This window comes from Tamandua tetradactyla, chromosome 1 (assembly GCF_023851605.1).
Source record: "Tamandua tetradactyla isolate mTamTet1 chromosome 1, mTamTet1.pri, whole genome shotgun sequence".
NCBI classification, from domain to species: domain Eukaryota; kingdom Metazoa; phylum Chordata; class Mammalia; order Pilosa; family Myrmecophagidae; genus Tamandua; species Tamandua tetradactyla.
In genome coordinates this window covers 124,048,332-124,064,658 of record NC_135327.1, presented here as the reverse complement: position 1 = coordinate 124,064,658, position 16,327 = coordinate 124,048,332, and the positions used below count along the sequence as shown (strand labels likewise).

Genomic DNA, 16,327 nt, shown 5'->3' with positions numbered 1-16,327 from the left:
TTAGGTAGTATTGTGCTGTCTATTTCTGAGTTTTTACATTCACTCCTATTACACAATCTGTATCCCTTCAGCTCTAATTACCCAATATCTTACCCTATTTCTACCTCCTGATCGTCTCTGTTACCGATGAAATTGTCCAAGTTTATTCACTAATGTCAGTTCATATCAGCGAGACCATATAGTGTTTGTCCTTTTGTTTCTGGCTAATTTCACTCAGCATAATGTCCTCAAGGTCCATCCATGTTGTTACATACTTCATAACTTTATTCTGTCTTACCGCTACATAATATTCGATCGTATGTATATACCACAATTTGTTTAGCCACTAGTCTGTTGATGAACATTTTGGCTCTTTCCATCTCTTTGCAATTGTACATAATGCTGCTATAAACATTGGTGTGCAAATGTCTGTTTGTGTCCTTGTCCTCATGTCCTCTGAGTAGATACCTAGCCATGGTATTACCGGGTCATATGGCAATTCTATATTTACCTTTTTGTGGAACCACCAAACTGCCTTCCACAGCGTTTGTACCATTTGACAGTCCCACCAACAGTGGATAAGTGTGCCTCTTTCTCCACATCCTCTCCAGCATTTGTCATTTTCTGTTTTATTGATAATGGCCGTTCTGGTGGGTGTGAGATGATATCTCATTGTGGTTTTGATTTGCATTTCTGTAATAGTCAGAGAAGTTGAGCATCTTTTCATGTGCCTTTTGGCCATTTGTATTTTGTCTTCTGAGAAATGTCTGTTCAAGTCTTTTGCCCATTTTGTAATTGGGTTGGTTGTCTTTTGTTGTTGAGTTGATAATCTCTTTATAAATTCTGGATACTAGACCTTTATCTGATATATCATTTCCAAATATTGTTTCCCATTGTGTAGGCTGTCTTTCTACTTTCTTGACGAAGTTCTTTAATGTGCAAAAGTGTTTAATTTTGTGAAGTTCCTATTTATTTTTTCCTTCAGTGCCCTTGCTTTGGGTGTAAGGTCTAGGAAACCACCTCCTAGTATAAGATTTATAAGATATTTCCCTACATTTTCTTCTAACAGTTTTATAGTCCTAGATCTAATATTTAGGTCTTTGATCCACTTTGAGTTAATTTTTGTATAGGGTGTGAGATGTGGGTCTTCTTTCATTCTTTTACATATGGATATCCAGTTCTTTAGGCACCATTTATTGAAGAGACTGTTCTGTCCCAGGTGAGTTGGCTTGACTGCCTTATGAAGATCAATTGTCCATAGATGAGAGGCTCTATATCTGAACACTCTTTTCTGTTCCATTGGTCAGTATATCTATCTTTATGCCAGAACCATGCTGTTTTGACCACTGTAGCTTCATAATATGCCTTAAAGTCAGGTAGCATGAGACCTCCAACTTCGTTTTTTTTCCTCAGGATACTTTTAGCTATTCGGCACACCCTGCCCTTCCAGATAAATTTGGTTATTGGTTTTTCTACTTCTGAAAAGTAAGTTGTTCGAGTTTTAATTGATATAAATTGAATCTGTAAATCAATTTAGGTTGAAGTGACATCTTAACTCTATTTTGTCTTCCAATCCATGAACACGGTATGTTCTTCCATCTATTTAGGTCTTCTGTGATTTCTTTCAACAATTTCTTGTAGTTTTCTTAGTATAGGTCTTTTGTCTCTTTAGTTAAATTTATTCCTAAATATTTTACTCTTTTGGTTGCAATTATAAATAGAAATCTTTTCTTGATTTCCCCCTCAGATTGTTCATTATTAGTGTATAGAAACAGTACAGATTTTTGAATGTTGATCTTGTAACCTACCAGTTTGCTGTACTCATTTATTAGTTCTAGTAGTTTTGCTGTGGATTTTTTTGGGTTTTCGACATATAGTATCATATCATCTGCAAACAGTGAGAGTTTTACTTCTTCCTTTCCAATTTTGATTCCTTGTATATCTTTTTCTTGTCTAATTGCTCTGACTAGAACTTCCAACACAATGTTGAATAACAGTGGTGATAGTAGACATCATTGTCTCATTCCTGATCTTAGGGGGAAAGTTTTCAGTTCTTCCCCATTGAGGATGATGTTAGCTGTGGGTTTTTCATATATTCCCTTTATCATTTTGAGGAAGTTCCGTTCTGTTCCTATCCTTAGAAGTGTTTTCAACAGGAAAGAATGTTGAATTTTGTCGAATGCCTTTTCTGCATCAGTTGAGATGAACATGTGGTTTTTCTGCTTAGATTTGTTGGTATGGTGTATTACATTAATTGATTATCTTATGTTGAACCATCCTTGCATACCTGGGATGAATCCTACTTGGTCATGATGTATAATTCTTTTAATGTGTTGCTGGATTCGATTTGCTAAAATTTTGTTGAGGATTTTTGCATCTGTATTCATTAGAGAGATCGGTCTGTAGTTTTCTTTTTTTGTAATATCTTTGCCTGGCTTTGGTATCAGGGTGATGTTGGTTTTGTAGAATGACTTAGGTAGCTTTCCCTCCTCTTCAATTTTTGTTTGTAAGAGCTTGAGCAGAATTGGTACTAATTCTTTCTGGAATGTTTGGTAGAATTCACCTGTGAAGCCATCTGGTCCTGGACTTTTCTTTTTGGGGAGCTTCTTAATGACTGATTTAATTTCTTTACTTGTGATTGGTTTCTTGAGGTCGTCTGTTTCTTCTTGAGTCAAAGTGGGTTGTTCGTGCCTTTCTAGAAAGTTGTTCATTTCATCTACGTTGTCGTATTTGTTAACACAAAGTTGTTCATAGTATCCTGTCATTACTTCCTTTATTTCTGTGGGGTCAGTGTTTATGTCTCCTCTTCCATTTCTGATCTTATTTATTTGAACCTCTCCCTTCTTCTTTTTGTCAATCTTGCTAAGAGTCCATCAGTCCTTGATATCATACATCTATGTGATGATGTTAAGAATTACTGATTGCATATGTAGAATGGAATGATTTCTAAATGTTGTGTTAATTTCTTTTTTTTTCTTTAATTAATAATAATAAAAAAAAGAGTCCATCAGTCTTAATGATTTTCTCATAGAACCAGCTTCTGGTCTTATTGATTTTCTCTCAATTGTTTTTATATTCTCAATTTCATTTATTTCTGCTCTGCTCTTCATTATTTCTTTCCATTTGTGTGCTTGGGGTTAGTTTGCTCTTCTTGCTCTATTTCTTCCAAGTGGACAGTTAATTCCTGGATTTTTGTCCTTTCTTGTTTTTTTATATAAGCAGTTAGGGCAATAAATATCCCTCTTAGCTGTGCCTTTGCTGCATCCCATAAGTTTTGATATGTTGTATTTTCATTTTCTTTTGCCTTGAGATACTTACTGATTTCTCTTGTAATTTCTTTCTTGACATAGTGGTTGTTTAAGAGTGTGTTGAGCCTCCACATATTTGTGAATTTTCTGGCACTCTGCATATTATTGATTTCCAACTTCATTTCTTTATGATCTGAGAAAGTGTTTTGTATGATTTCAATCTTTTTAAATTTATTGAGGCTTGTTTTGTGACCCAGCATATGGTCTGTCCTTGAGAATGATGCATGAGCACTTGAAAAAAAGGTATATCCTGTTGTTGTGGCGTGTAATGTTCTATAAATGTCTGTTAAGGCTAGCTCATTTATTGTAATATTCAAATTCTCTGTTTCTTTATTGAACCTCTGTCGAGATGTTCTGTCCATTGATGGCAGTGTGAAATTGACGTCTCCAACTGTTATGGTTGATGTGTCTACTTCTCTTTTCTGTGTTTTCAGTGTTTGCCTTATGTATTTTGGGGCATTCTGGCTCGGTGCATAAATATTTATGATTGTTATGTCTTCTTGTTGAATTGTTCCTCTTATTAATAGTGTCCTTCTTTGTCTCTTTTAACTGTTTTGCATTTGAAGTCTAATTTGTTGGATATTAGTATAGCTACTCCTGCTCCTTTCTGATTGTTATTTGCATGAAATATCTTTTCCCAACCTTGCACTTTCAACCTATGTTTATCCCTTGGTCTAAGATGTGTTTCCTATAGACAGCATATAGATGGGTCCTGTTTTTTTAATCCATTCTGCCATTCTGTTTCTTTTGATTGGGGAGTTTAATCCATTAACATTTAGTGTTGTTACTGTACGGGTAGTACTTTCTTCTACCATTTTGCCTTTTGGATTTTGTATGTCATATCTTATTTTTCTTCTTTTTACCTTTTCTGATAGTCTTCCTTTGTACACTCTTCTCCACACATCTCTTTTCTGACTTTTCCTATCTGTCTCTAATCCTCTCTTTAGTATTTGTTGCAGAGCGGGTCTCTTGGTCACAAATTCTCTCATTGATTTTTTTGCTGAAAATGTTTTAATTTCTCCCTCAATTTTGAAGGGCAGTTTTGCTGGATTTAGAATTCTTGGTTAGCAGTTTTTGTCTTTTAGTATCTTAAATATGTCATCCCACTGTCTTCTTGCCTCCATGGTTTCTGCTGAGAAATCTACACATAGTATTTTGGGTTTCCCTTGTAGGTGATGGATTGCTTTTCTCTTGCTGCTTTCAAGATTCTCTCTTTCTCTTTGACCTCTGACATTCTGATTAGTAAGTGTCTTGGAGTACATCTATTTGGATGTATTCTCTTTGAGGTACGCTGCACTTGGATTTTCCCAAACCAAACTGGCCTCCTGTCAGGGGGAAAGAGTCACCTGAGTCAGTTTTCCCTGAGTGTGAGACCCAACAGGTTGAAAGACTTCCTGTGAAGTCTCTGTACTCTATTTTTCTTATCCTGCCCAGTATGTGGTGCTTGTCTGCCTGCAAGTACCACCAGCGTAAGGTGATGTGGTACCTTTAACTTTGGCAGACTCTCCCTGCTGGGGGCATGGTGGAGATAGAGGAGAGGTTGTAGGCTGGTTTTAGTGGCTTCAAATTACCAAGCCCTGGGGTCTGAATTCGTTGAGGGAGGGATTCTAATAGAGGAGAGGTTGTAGGCTGGTTTTAGTGGCTTCAAATTACCAAGCCCTGGGGTCTGAATTCCTTGAGGGAAGAATTCTACCTAAGTTGAGTCTCACCCCTCGCCTGGGGAAGGCACCGACTCCAGACAAGCTCTCAAAGAAGCTTGTTTCTGACTATTCCTGGGGCAGTTGCAGCCTGAGAAGCCCCGCTGCTGTATCCAAGAGCAGCCAAGCCTCCGTAGAAACACAGCCACAAAAACTTCTGTTTCTTTTTGTTTTTCTTTTTTCTTTTTACGTCATCCCTGCTCCCTTAGTGCTGGAGCAAAAATCAGTGATGTCCACCTTGACCAGGTTCTCCTGAGCTGGGGGCCTGTTTTTAGTAGTCAGAATATGTGAATTAATTCCACACTTGAAGCTTAGTTGTGCTCAACCCCTGCTGCTAGTAAAGACCCTTTCCTTTCCCCTCTGGAAGCAGCCTGTAGGGGAGTGGCACCTGCCACCGTGGCTTGGGGAACTCACGGTCCTGGGGGGTTTCGCAGCCGGTCCAACTGGTCCAGACTCGGGTATGTTGTGTGTCCAGTCTCTGACGTGGCCCCAGGAGCTGTTCTGTACTGTTCCTCGTTATTTAGTAGGTGTTCTGGAGGATGAACTAAATCTCACACCTTGCTTAACTACCATCTTGGCTCCAGTCAACATCAAAGAGATATCAGTTTATTGATTCAGCAATCATATTCATTTGTTAAATCCTGTATTCTCTGTATAACTCCATCATCACCTTTGATCTTTCTGTCCCTTTTGTTAAGGGTATTTGGGCTATGGCCATTCTAAATGTTTCATGTTGGAAGAGGCTGTCAGTCATATCGGGTAGGGAGATGGAACTAGCTTATATTCTGGAGAGGCTGGGCCTTCTAGGTTTCAGGACTTATCTGGTTCAGCAACCCATCTGGAAGCTGTAAGGTTCTGCAAAGTTACTCTGCTGCATCGAACCCCTGTGAAATGTTATGTATTGCAGTAGGTGTTCTTTAGGATTGGCTGGAACAGTTTTGGTGGGGTTTGGCATGTTATAATACGTAGCAATGTCTAACTGAAGCTTGCCTAAGAGCAAACTCCAGAGTAGCCTTTCAACTCTATTTGAACTCTCTCTGCTACTGATACTTTAATAGTTACACCTCTTTTCCCTATTTTGGTCAGGATGGAATTGTTGATCCCATGGTGCAAGGGCCAGACTAATGCCTGGGAGTCATCTCCGACATCGCCAGGGAGACTTTCACCCCTGAATATCATGTCCCATGTAGTGGGTAGGGCAATGATTTCACTTGCAAAGTTGGGCTTAGAGAGACTGAGGCCACATCTGAGCAACAAAAGATGTTTTCCAGAAGTAGCTCTTAGATATCCATATAGGTAGGCTAAACTTATCCACTACCTACATAAGCTTCACTACAGTAAGCCTCAAGATCAAGAGCTTGGCTATTGATTATTTGGGTGTCTCTAAAGTCTGACACAGTATCAGAGGATTCCCTGATGGTAAAGTTTAACAGATCTATATTTTTATTCCCATCCCTCAAGGGACTTTGCCAATACTTTTTTATTATGTGCTTAATATATTTTAGGATGTATCCAGGCATTACATTAAGGTGTAAGGATTAAAGACTCTCATTCTTATCCTCGCCTCCCTGTGTTTCAGTTGTTTACGTGAGCTATACAGATAAATTGAGTTAGATCATGTGCTACAGAAAATTTAGGTTCCAGACAAAATAAAACTTTCTTCCTTTGGTCTCAAACAATATGTGTGATTTTAAAATAAAGGCAGTGTCTTCTCTACCCCTATGTTCTGAATTACTTTAACCCTGACCTGATCAGGCTTCATTCGTATCTCTAAATTCTCTGAATCGATTTTACCTCCAGAAATATAACTTAAATCCATTTGCTCCTCCATATCTCTCCTCCTACCTCCCTAGCCCTTCACATTCATTTCTCATTTGAACTAGTGTAATAGTTTCCTAACTCTTCTCTCCTTCTGTTCTGGCCTCCTTAGAATCCATTTTGTAAACAGAAGCCAGAGTGATATTTTAGAACTTAAAATCAGAATACCTGTCTTAGTTTCCAGGTTGCTGTGACAAATAGCACACAGTGGGTTGGCTTAACCAACAGGAATTTATTGCCTCATGGTTCTTTAGCTAGAAGTCCGAAATTAAGATGTTGGCCAGACTTGCTTTCTCCCTGAAGCTAGTATTTTAGTGCTAACTGTCCTTGGAGTTCTTTGGCTTGTATTTCTGCCTCCCGTCACATGGCAGTGTCCTCTTTTCTCCCTTCTTTATTTCCAGGTTCTCTTTATAAGGCTTTCAGTAATCTGAAGTAAGAACTATTCTGTTTCAATTGAGCTACACCATAGCTAAAAATAACAACTTCAAGAAGTCCTATTTACAATGGGTTCACAACCATAACAATTCAGGTTGAGATTAAGAACATGTGTTTGTTGCGGTACGTGAATCAACCTGTCGCAACATCACTCAAATCATTAGTGGCTTTTCATTGTACTTAGGATAAAATCCAAACTATTTTCTCATATAAGCCCTTATATGGTCTCTCCGCTACTTACCTCTCCTAAGTCATCTCAAACCTTTCTTCCCTTAGCACGCTTTTCCTAGGCTACATCAAGGCCTTTGCATCTGCTGTTTCCTAAGTTTGAATTGGTCTCCCAATTTTTCTCTTGTCTGTCTCAATATCGGTTCTTCAAAGAGGCAGTTCTAGACCATTCTTTCTAAGTTAGATCACTTTTGTTTAATGGAACAAAACTATTTTTTACCATAGTATTCTATTTATTTTTGATAGCATTTAATACTATAATTCTTTATTCACTTTATCTCCCATTAGATTGTCAACTCAATGAGGCGAGAGCTGTATCTACCTTTTCAACATAGTATTCTCAATGTCTCACACAGTTCTTAAAGAAAATGGGTATCCATAGATAGTTCTTGAATTAAAAAAATGACCATGAATTTTTTCTTACTAAAATGATTCTGATTCTTGATGTTTAGTGTTGACCTATTCTAAAATGAATTCTATAGCTATATTGGTTTCCTTGGGGTTTTTTGTTTGTTTGTTTTGGGTTTTTTTTGGTGCACGATCCGGGAATCAAATCCAGGTATCCTGCATGGAAGGCAAGCATTCTACCACTAAACCACCCATGCACCCAGTTTCCTTATTTTTTAAAAAGATCCTGTTTTATTTTTCCCATGAATTCTCAACAGTTTTTGAGCTTTTTTATAAGATTTACATTTCTTAACCTTTTGTGTTTCTTTAGTTAGGTTATTTTATAGGAATGCTTATTCAGATTAAGTATGCATAGAAAAAATGCCTTTGTCCTGAGTATTTTGCTGGCACGTTCGCATTGTGTTGAATCTGTATAATAACGTAAAAGGATGACAGACAGTTATGCTCCCTTTTTTAAAAAAATAAGGAGGATAAACTAGAGAATAGTTGGATAACTTTCTAGGATCAGAGTGAGCTGAATCTGATTCTTTTGCCTTCAAGTCCAAGCATCTTTATTTCTTTTATTTTTTTTTCATTATTTTTTTCCAAGTGCTAAGAATTTAAGCAGGGACCTGAGTTCAAGCTGACTTGCACAATAGTAAATATAAGGTACAGCACGATCTTGGCTTGGGCTGTCCAGATCAGTGATCTGAAGTAATATCACACACAAGCTCAGTCATTTTCTGGTATGGCCACCTGCTGTCATTTTTAGCATAGTAGAACCATGTTAGAGGACTGGAAAATAGTTTGGATTTTATCCTAAGTACAGTGAAAAGTACACTGGAGGACTGGAAAAAAGTGAGCACCCCTTCTTCTTACATCATGCTCCCCCTCATAATGCCAGGGAATAAGTTTTCTGCCCTTGTGAATATAACAGGGATCTCCTGCCAGTCAGCCAAGAACAGACCAGCAGATAGGGGTCAGTTGTGCGGTTCTGCAACTACAGCCAGATTCACCTCCACAGTGTTACCTGCGGCTCTAGCTTGGACTCCTATACAGGAATCCATTTGGCAGGGACAGCTGGATGTCAAGGGATCGCCTGTTGAATGAAGTTGAGTGAATGAATGGGTGAACTGCAGAGGTCACTTGTGAAAGGACTGGGAGTGATAAGGAAATACCATTCATTCAGGCAACTACTCTTAACATCTAACTCCCAAAACTACTTGCTGGAGAAGGGGGAGCCTTTCCCCATAAAAGAGAAGTCAGTGTGGTGGCAGGCCATATTCTTGCTACTGAATCTTTCCAGAAGCCAGGGTGCAGGGGACAAGGCTCCAGTGCCTTATTCTTTCAATCACCTCTCCACGTTCCACTCCCACTTCTTATGTTTCTTCTTGTGCTGCTGCTGCTTTTTCTTCTTCATTACTGCCTTACTATCTGTCTTTTGATGAGTGCCTTGGCCTCTTGCCTGTATAATTCAGAGTCTGAGCTATCATAGTCAGATGACTTCCTGTCTCTGTTTCTTTTTCTTCTTTTCTTTTTCTAGAAGAATACCTCAAGGGCTCAGTCTTCTCAAACAGCGGTTTGCCTCTTCCTTCTCCTCTTCATCAGGTACCACCTGGTTGCATGAAACAATCGTTTGCAAAGTGGCCTTTACAGGTAGTGTTCAGGACAGCCTTGAGAGTGATGTTCTGCCCAGTGTAATCCTGGAAGGACCACCTCTACCTCTTCTCTTGCTCAGTAATAACATTGTTGGTTGACAATTTTCATGGAGAGGGATACTTTTATCCTGTTCTTTTTCATGTCTTGGCTGATAACTTCACCCATTCTTTGTCTCCAAATCTATCTTAGAGAGTTTATCTACCCAGCAGAAGGACATGTGAGTTCAATGGACTAGACCTTGCTTCCAACAGCCTGGGATTTTGATTAAGGCTCCATAGACTTTCACCATAGCAACCTCTCCTTGGAAAATAGTATAGTCAGTAGGCAAGTTTTTTCCATTCTCAAATGTTCCTGAATTCATCCTTAATGTTGTGTGGTTCCAGCATTTTTCTACTGCTAAAGCTATTTCACATATTAGCTCCTAGTCTTCCAGCCATGGCATCGCACAAAACACTAACCCATGCATCTTTCTTTTTTATTTTTTAATATTTATATTGACAAATCTTTTTTTTACATGGGCAGGCACTGGGAATCAAACCTGGGTCCTCTGGCGTGGCAGGCAAGCATTCTTGCCTGCTGAGCCACCGTGGCCCACCCTATATTGACAAATCTTTACATGCATACAGTCCATATATAGTGTACAATCAGTGGCTCACAATAGCATCACATGCTTGTGTATTTATCACTGATCATTTTTAGAACATTTCATACTGCCTACCTTTTTTTTTTTATCTTTTTAAGTAAATTTTAAAATTAAAAAAAATATATGACCACAAAGAAACATTCTTAACATATGATCATTCTATTCTACATATGTAATCAGTAATTCACAATATCATCACATAGTTGCATATTCATCATGATCATTTCTTGGAACATTTGCATCAATTCAGAAAAAGAAATAAAAAGACAACAAAAAAAATTCATACATACCATATCCCTTACCCCTCTCCTTCACCGCTCACCAGCATTTCAATCTACTAAATTTGTTTTAACATTTGTTCCCCCTATTATTTATTTATTTTTAATTCATATGTTTTACTTGTCAATAAGGTAGACAAAAGGAGCATTAGACACAAACCTCTCACAACTGCAGTCACACTGTGATAGCCATATCATCATACAATTATCTTCAAGAAACATAGCCACCAGAGCACAGCTCCACATTTTCAGACAGTTCCCTCCAGCCTCTCCATTTACAACTTGACTAACAAGGTGATATCTATTTAATGCGTAAGAATAACCTCCAGGATAACATCGAGACTGTTTAGAATCTCTCAGCCATTGACACTTTATTTTGTCTCATTTCGCTTTCCCCCCTTTTGGTCGAGAAGATTTTCTCAATCTCTTGATGCTGTGTTCCAGCTCATTCTAGGATTTCTCTCCCACGTTGCCAGGAAGGCCCACACCTCTGGGAATCATGTCCCACATGGTTAGGGGTAGGGCAGCGAAGTTTGCTTTCTGTGTCGGCCAAGAGAGAGAGAGAGGCCACATCTGAGCAACAGAAGAGGTTCTCTTGGGGGTGACTCCTAGGCCTAATTTTAAGTAGGCTTAGCCTATCCTTTGCAGGATTAAGTTTCATATGAACAAACCCCAAGATTGGAGGCTCAACCTATTGCTTTGGCTGTCCCCACTGCTTGTGAGAATATCAAGAATTCTCCACTTGGGGAAGTTGAATTTTCCCTCTTTCGCACTATTCCCCCTCAGGGTCTCTGCAAATATTTCTCTATTCACTCTTCAAATTGCTCTGGGATTTATCTGGGCATCACTGTGTACAAACCTACAAAATCTCATGCCCTATGCAAGGTTCCAAGTACTATGGTGTTCAATTAAGCTGTCCATATAAGTTGTATTACGAAAGGCGCTAGTCAAAATACAAATTTTGTACCAAATAAAAATATTTTGCTTGTCTTACACATATGTTAAAGTTTTAAAATATTAATTACCATCTGTTTTCAACACCCTGCATTATTGACATTCCTTTGTTCTTCCTCATGAAGAAACATTTTTAAATTTGCACATTTAGTCACTATCATTATATACTCTAGGCATTCCTAAATTATACCATCTCAGTCTTTATTGTCTGTCCTTCTGATTTCATTTGTGCCCCCAGGCCTCCTCCCTCTATCATTTTCACATTCAGCTTCATTCAGTGTTTTAACATTATTGTATTATAGTTAGGTAGTATTGTGCTATCCATTTCTGAATTTTTATAATCAGTCCTGTTGTACAATCTGTGTCCCTTCAGCTCCAATTACCCGATATCTACCATATTTCTATCTCCTGATGGTCTCTGTTACCAACTGAAATTCTCCAAGTTCATTTGCTAATGTCAGTTCATATCAGTGAGACCATACAATATTTGTCCTTTTGTTTCGGCTAATCTCACTCAGCATAATGTCCTTAAGGTCCATCCATGTTGTTACATGCTTCTTGACTATTCTGTCGTACAGCTGCATAATATTCCATCATATGTAGATACCACAGCTTGCTTAGCCACTCATCTGTTGATGGACATTTTGACTGTTTCCATCTCTTGGCAATTGTAAATATTCCTGCTATAAACATTGGTGTGCAAATGTCCATTTGTGTTCTTGCCCTCATGTCCTCTGAGTAGATACCTAGCACTGATATTGCCAGGTCTTATGGCAATTCCATACTTAGCTTCCTGAAGAACTGCCACACTGTCTTCCACAGTGGTTGTACCATTTGACATTCCTACCAACAGTGGATAAGTGTGCCTCTTTCTCCACATTCTCTCCAGCACTTGTCATTTTCTATTTTATTGATAATGGCCATTCTGGTGGGTGTGAGATGATATCTCATTGTGGTTTGGGTTTGCATTTCCCTGATAGCCAGGGAAGTTGAACATCTTTTCATGTGCCTTTTGGCCATTTGTATTTCCTTTTCTGAGAAGTGTCTGTTCATGTCTTTTGCCCATTTTTTAATTGATTTGTCTGTCTTTTTGTTGTTGAGTTGAACAATCTTTTTATACATTGTTGATACTAGACCTTTATCTGATATATCATTTCCAAATATTGTCTCCCATCTTGATGAAGATCTTTGATGCGAAAAGTGTTTAATTTTCATTTCATTATTTCTTCAATGCTTATGTTTTAGGTGTAAGGTCTAGGAAACCGACTCCTGTTGTATTTCCCTTCATTTTCTTCTAAAAGTTCGATGGTCTTAGATCTAATGTTTAGGAATACTGCCTACCTTTTGACAATCCATGATCTGGAGTCAGATGTAGAAATTACTAAAATTACATAAAGTCAGAGGACAACATTTAAAAATAATATTCCAAAATAATACTGGTGTAATAAATACACTTTTATGGCCACTGTCTTACTTCCCCATCTGCTAAAACAAATAACATCTAATGGGTTGACTAAAACAGTAGAAATTTGTTGGCTCACAGTTTTGAGGCCAGGAGAAGATGAAAATCGAGGGGACAACAAGGCAATACTTTCTCACCTAAGACTGTGGCATCCTTGGACTGGCTGCTGGTGATTCTTCGGTCCTTGGCTTTTCTGTCACATGGCAATGTACATGGCAGAGTCTTCTTTCTCTTTTGGCTTCCCTTGACTTCCAGCTTCCACATGACTTGCTCTATTATGGAGTTTCTTCTGTTTATAAAGGACTCGAGTAAATCAGATTAAAACCCATTCTGTTTCAGTTGGTCACACCTTAGCTAAAATAGCATGTTCAAAAGACAGTATTCACATTAAATTTAAGAAAATGATACAGAAAGTTTGATACTAATTATATAGAAAAAATATTATGAATACAAAAAAGATTAAGGAACACCAAAATGATAATTGTTGATATGGGTCTTTTACTATTGCTTTTTTTCTATTTTCATGCGTGTCCTGAAAATCATAATAAGTATTGCATAAAAAAAATTTTCCACTACCCCCTAATAGGGGTAATTTATTGTGTGTTCTAGTAGGCATAAAAACATATATAAATGAAATTTTTAATGCAAAAGAAAGATCATATAATACATCAAGTGATCTAAAATATTTTTTTGAACTTAACAGTATATTATGAACATCTTTACCAAATCAGAACATATGGCCTACGTATTTTAACAGTTTACCCATTGATGAACATTTAGGTAATTTAAATGTTTTTGCTCTTAAAAATAAAGCTGCAGTTTCTTAGATTAGAAAAAAATCCATGAAATTGCACTACACAAAAGTGAACCCAGAGTTAAATCATGGGCTGTAGTTAATACCACAGTTATTAAAATATGCTTTTATTAGTTGTAACTACAACATACCATACCAATGCTAGGTGTTAACATAAGGTGGTATATGGGAATCCTGTATTTTATGCATGATTGTTTTGTAAACCCACTATTTCTCTAATAAAAAAAAGATAAAATGACAATAATATGAACAACTTGACATTCACAAATCTGACAACTTGTAAGAAATGAGCCAATTCTTCAAAAACCACAAACTAACCAAAACTCAACTAAGGTGAAATATTTAATCTGAGCATCCTTTTAACAATCTAAGAAATTGATTTCATAATTTTAAAGCTCCCCCAAAGGACATCTCCAGGTCCAGATGATTCACTGGAGAATTCTAACAGTCATCTAAAGAGTAAGCAACAATTTCATACAGTCTCCTTCAGAAGATAGAAGAACGAGAATACTTCCTCACTCATTTTATCAGGCCAGGATTGAGCTACTATTCAAAGCAAAAAAAAAGACAGTGAAAAAAACAAAAATAATAAAATTAAAAAATTGGGACTTAGTATCTCATGAAATTAGATGCAAAAGTTCTCAAAATATTACAAACCAAATTCAGCAATGTGTAAAGGAATTATACACCACAACCAGATGAAATTTATTTCAGGTAAATAACACTTATTAGACATTTGAAAATCAATCAGTATGATACCCCATATCAGAAAGCTAATAAAGAAAAGCCATTTGATATAGATTCTCTACTTCATAATAAATTGTCATAAAGGCAACATTTGACAAAATCCAGCAGTCACTCATGATAAAAAAAAAATAAGGCAATTTAGAAATAGAAAAAAAAAAAGGCTGCCGTGAATGTTTGTGTGTTTTATATATAAAAAAGAATATAAATGTATAAAATCATTTGTACCATTATTTGGGAGGAGAAATAGTTATAGAAAGAGATAGGGGGCAGTTTGAATAGGGAGCATTGATTCTTAAACCAGACCTTAAATCAAGGTTCATATCTTGGCCCCATGATTTACTTGGTAGGTAACCTTGAACAGATTACTTAATCTCTTGCCCTCAGCGTCCTCTTCCTTAGAATGGGAACAATAATGGTTTCTACCGCATAGGATTGTTAATGCTTAGAAGAGTGCCTAGCCCATTATAAATGTTATCTAAGTGTCTCCTGCTCTAATCATGATCATCACCACCATCATCATTATTGCATTTTTAAAAATTTTTTATTAGTTAAAAAAATTACAAGAAACACAAAATTCCCAACACATACACTCAGCAATTCACAATATCATCACATAGTTGCATATTCATCATCATGATCATTTCCCAGAACATTAGCATCAATTCAGAAAAAGAAATAAAAAGACAACATAAAAATATAACAAACAGAAAAAAAAAATTTTACAGGCCATACCCCTTACTGATCCCTTTCATTGATCACTAACATTTCAAACTAAATCTATTTTAACATTTGTTCCCCCTATTATTTATTTTTATTCCATATGTTCCTCATCTGTTGACAAGGTAGATAAAAGGAGCATCAGACACAAGCTTTTCACAATCACACAGTCACATTGTGAAAGCTATATCATTATACAATCATCATCAAGAAACGTGGCTACTGGAACACAGTTCTACATTTTGAGGCAGTTCCCTCCAGTCTCTCCATTACACCTTGGATAACAAGGTGATATCTACTTAATGCATAAGAATAACCTCCAGGATAACCTCTCGACTCTGTTTGGAATCTCTCAGCCATTGACACTTTGTCTCATTTCACTCTTCCCCCTTTTGGTCGAGAAGGTTTTCTCAATCCCTTGATGCTGAATCTCAGCTCATTCTGGGATTTCTGTCCCACGCTGCCAGGAAGATCCACATTCCTGGTAGTCATGTCCCACATAGACAGGGGGAGGGTGGTGAGTCTGCTTGCTGTATTGGCTGGAGAGAGAGGCCACATCTGAGCAACAAAAGAGGTTCTCTTGGGAGTGACTCTTAGGCTTAATTTTAAGTAGGCTTGTCCTATCCCTTGTGGGGTTAAGTTTTATATGAACAAACCCCAGGACTGGGGGCTCAGCCTGTAGCTTTGGTTGTCCACACTGCTTGTGAGAATATCAAGAATTCAACTTGGGGAAGTTGAGTTTTCCCCCGTTCTCACTATTCCCCGAAGGGGATTTTGCAAATACTTTTCCACTCACTGATCAAACCACTCTGAGATTCATCAGGGCATAACCTGGACAAACCAACAAAATCTTATGTCCTATACAAAGTTCCATGTACTTAAGGTGTTCAATCAACTATCTACATAAGTTATGTTAGGAGTTGCACTAGTCAAAGTATAGATTTGTACCAAATAAACGTTTTTTTGCTTTAGTCTCACACAGTAGTTAAAATTTTAAAGTATTAAGTACCATCTATTTTCAGCACACTGCAGTAATGACATTCTTTTGTTCTTCCTCATGCAAAAACATTTTTTAAATTTGTACATTTAGTCACTATCATTATACACTCTAGGCATTCCTAGATTACACCATCTCAATCTTTATCGTCTATCTTTCTTTGTGATTTCATTTATGCCTCAGCCCTCCTCCCTCTATCATTCT

The 16,327-nt window shown here is 37.4% G+C and overlaps 1 protein-coding gene and 1 pseudogene across 13 annotated transcripts in view; one reads left to right on the top strand and one right to left on the bottom strand.

Moving 5' to 3' along the window:
- Positions 1 to 16,327, top strand: part of ANKIB1 (ankyrin repeat and IBR domain containing 1) — a 212,979-nt gene that overhangs the window by 78,496 nt on the left and 118,156 nt on the right. The gene's annotated exons all lie outside the window — the stretch shown is intronic.
- Positions 9,204 to 9,872, bottom strand: LOC143679106 (zinc finger CCHC domain-containing protein 17 pseudogene; annotated as a pseudogene).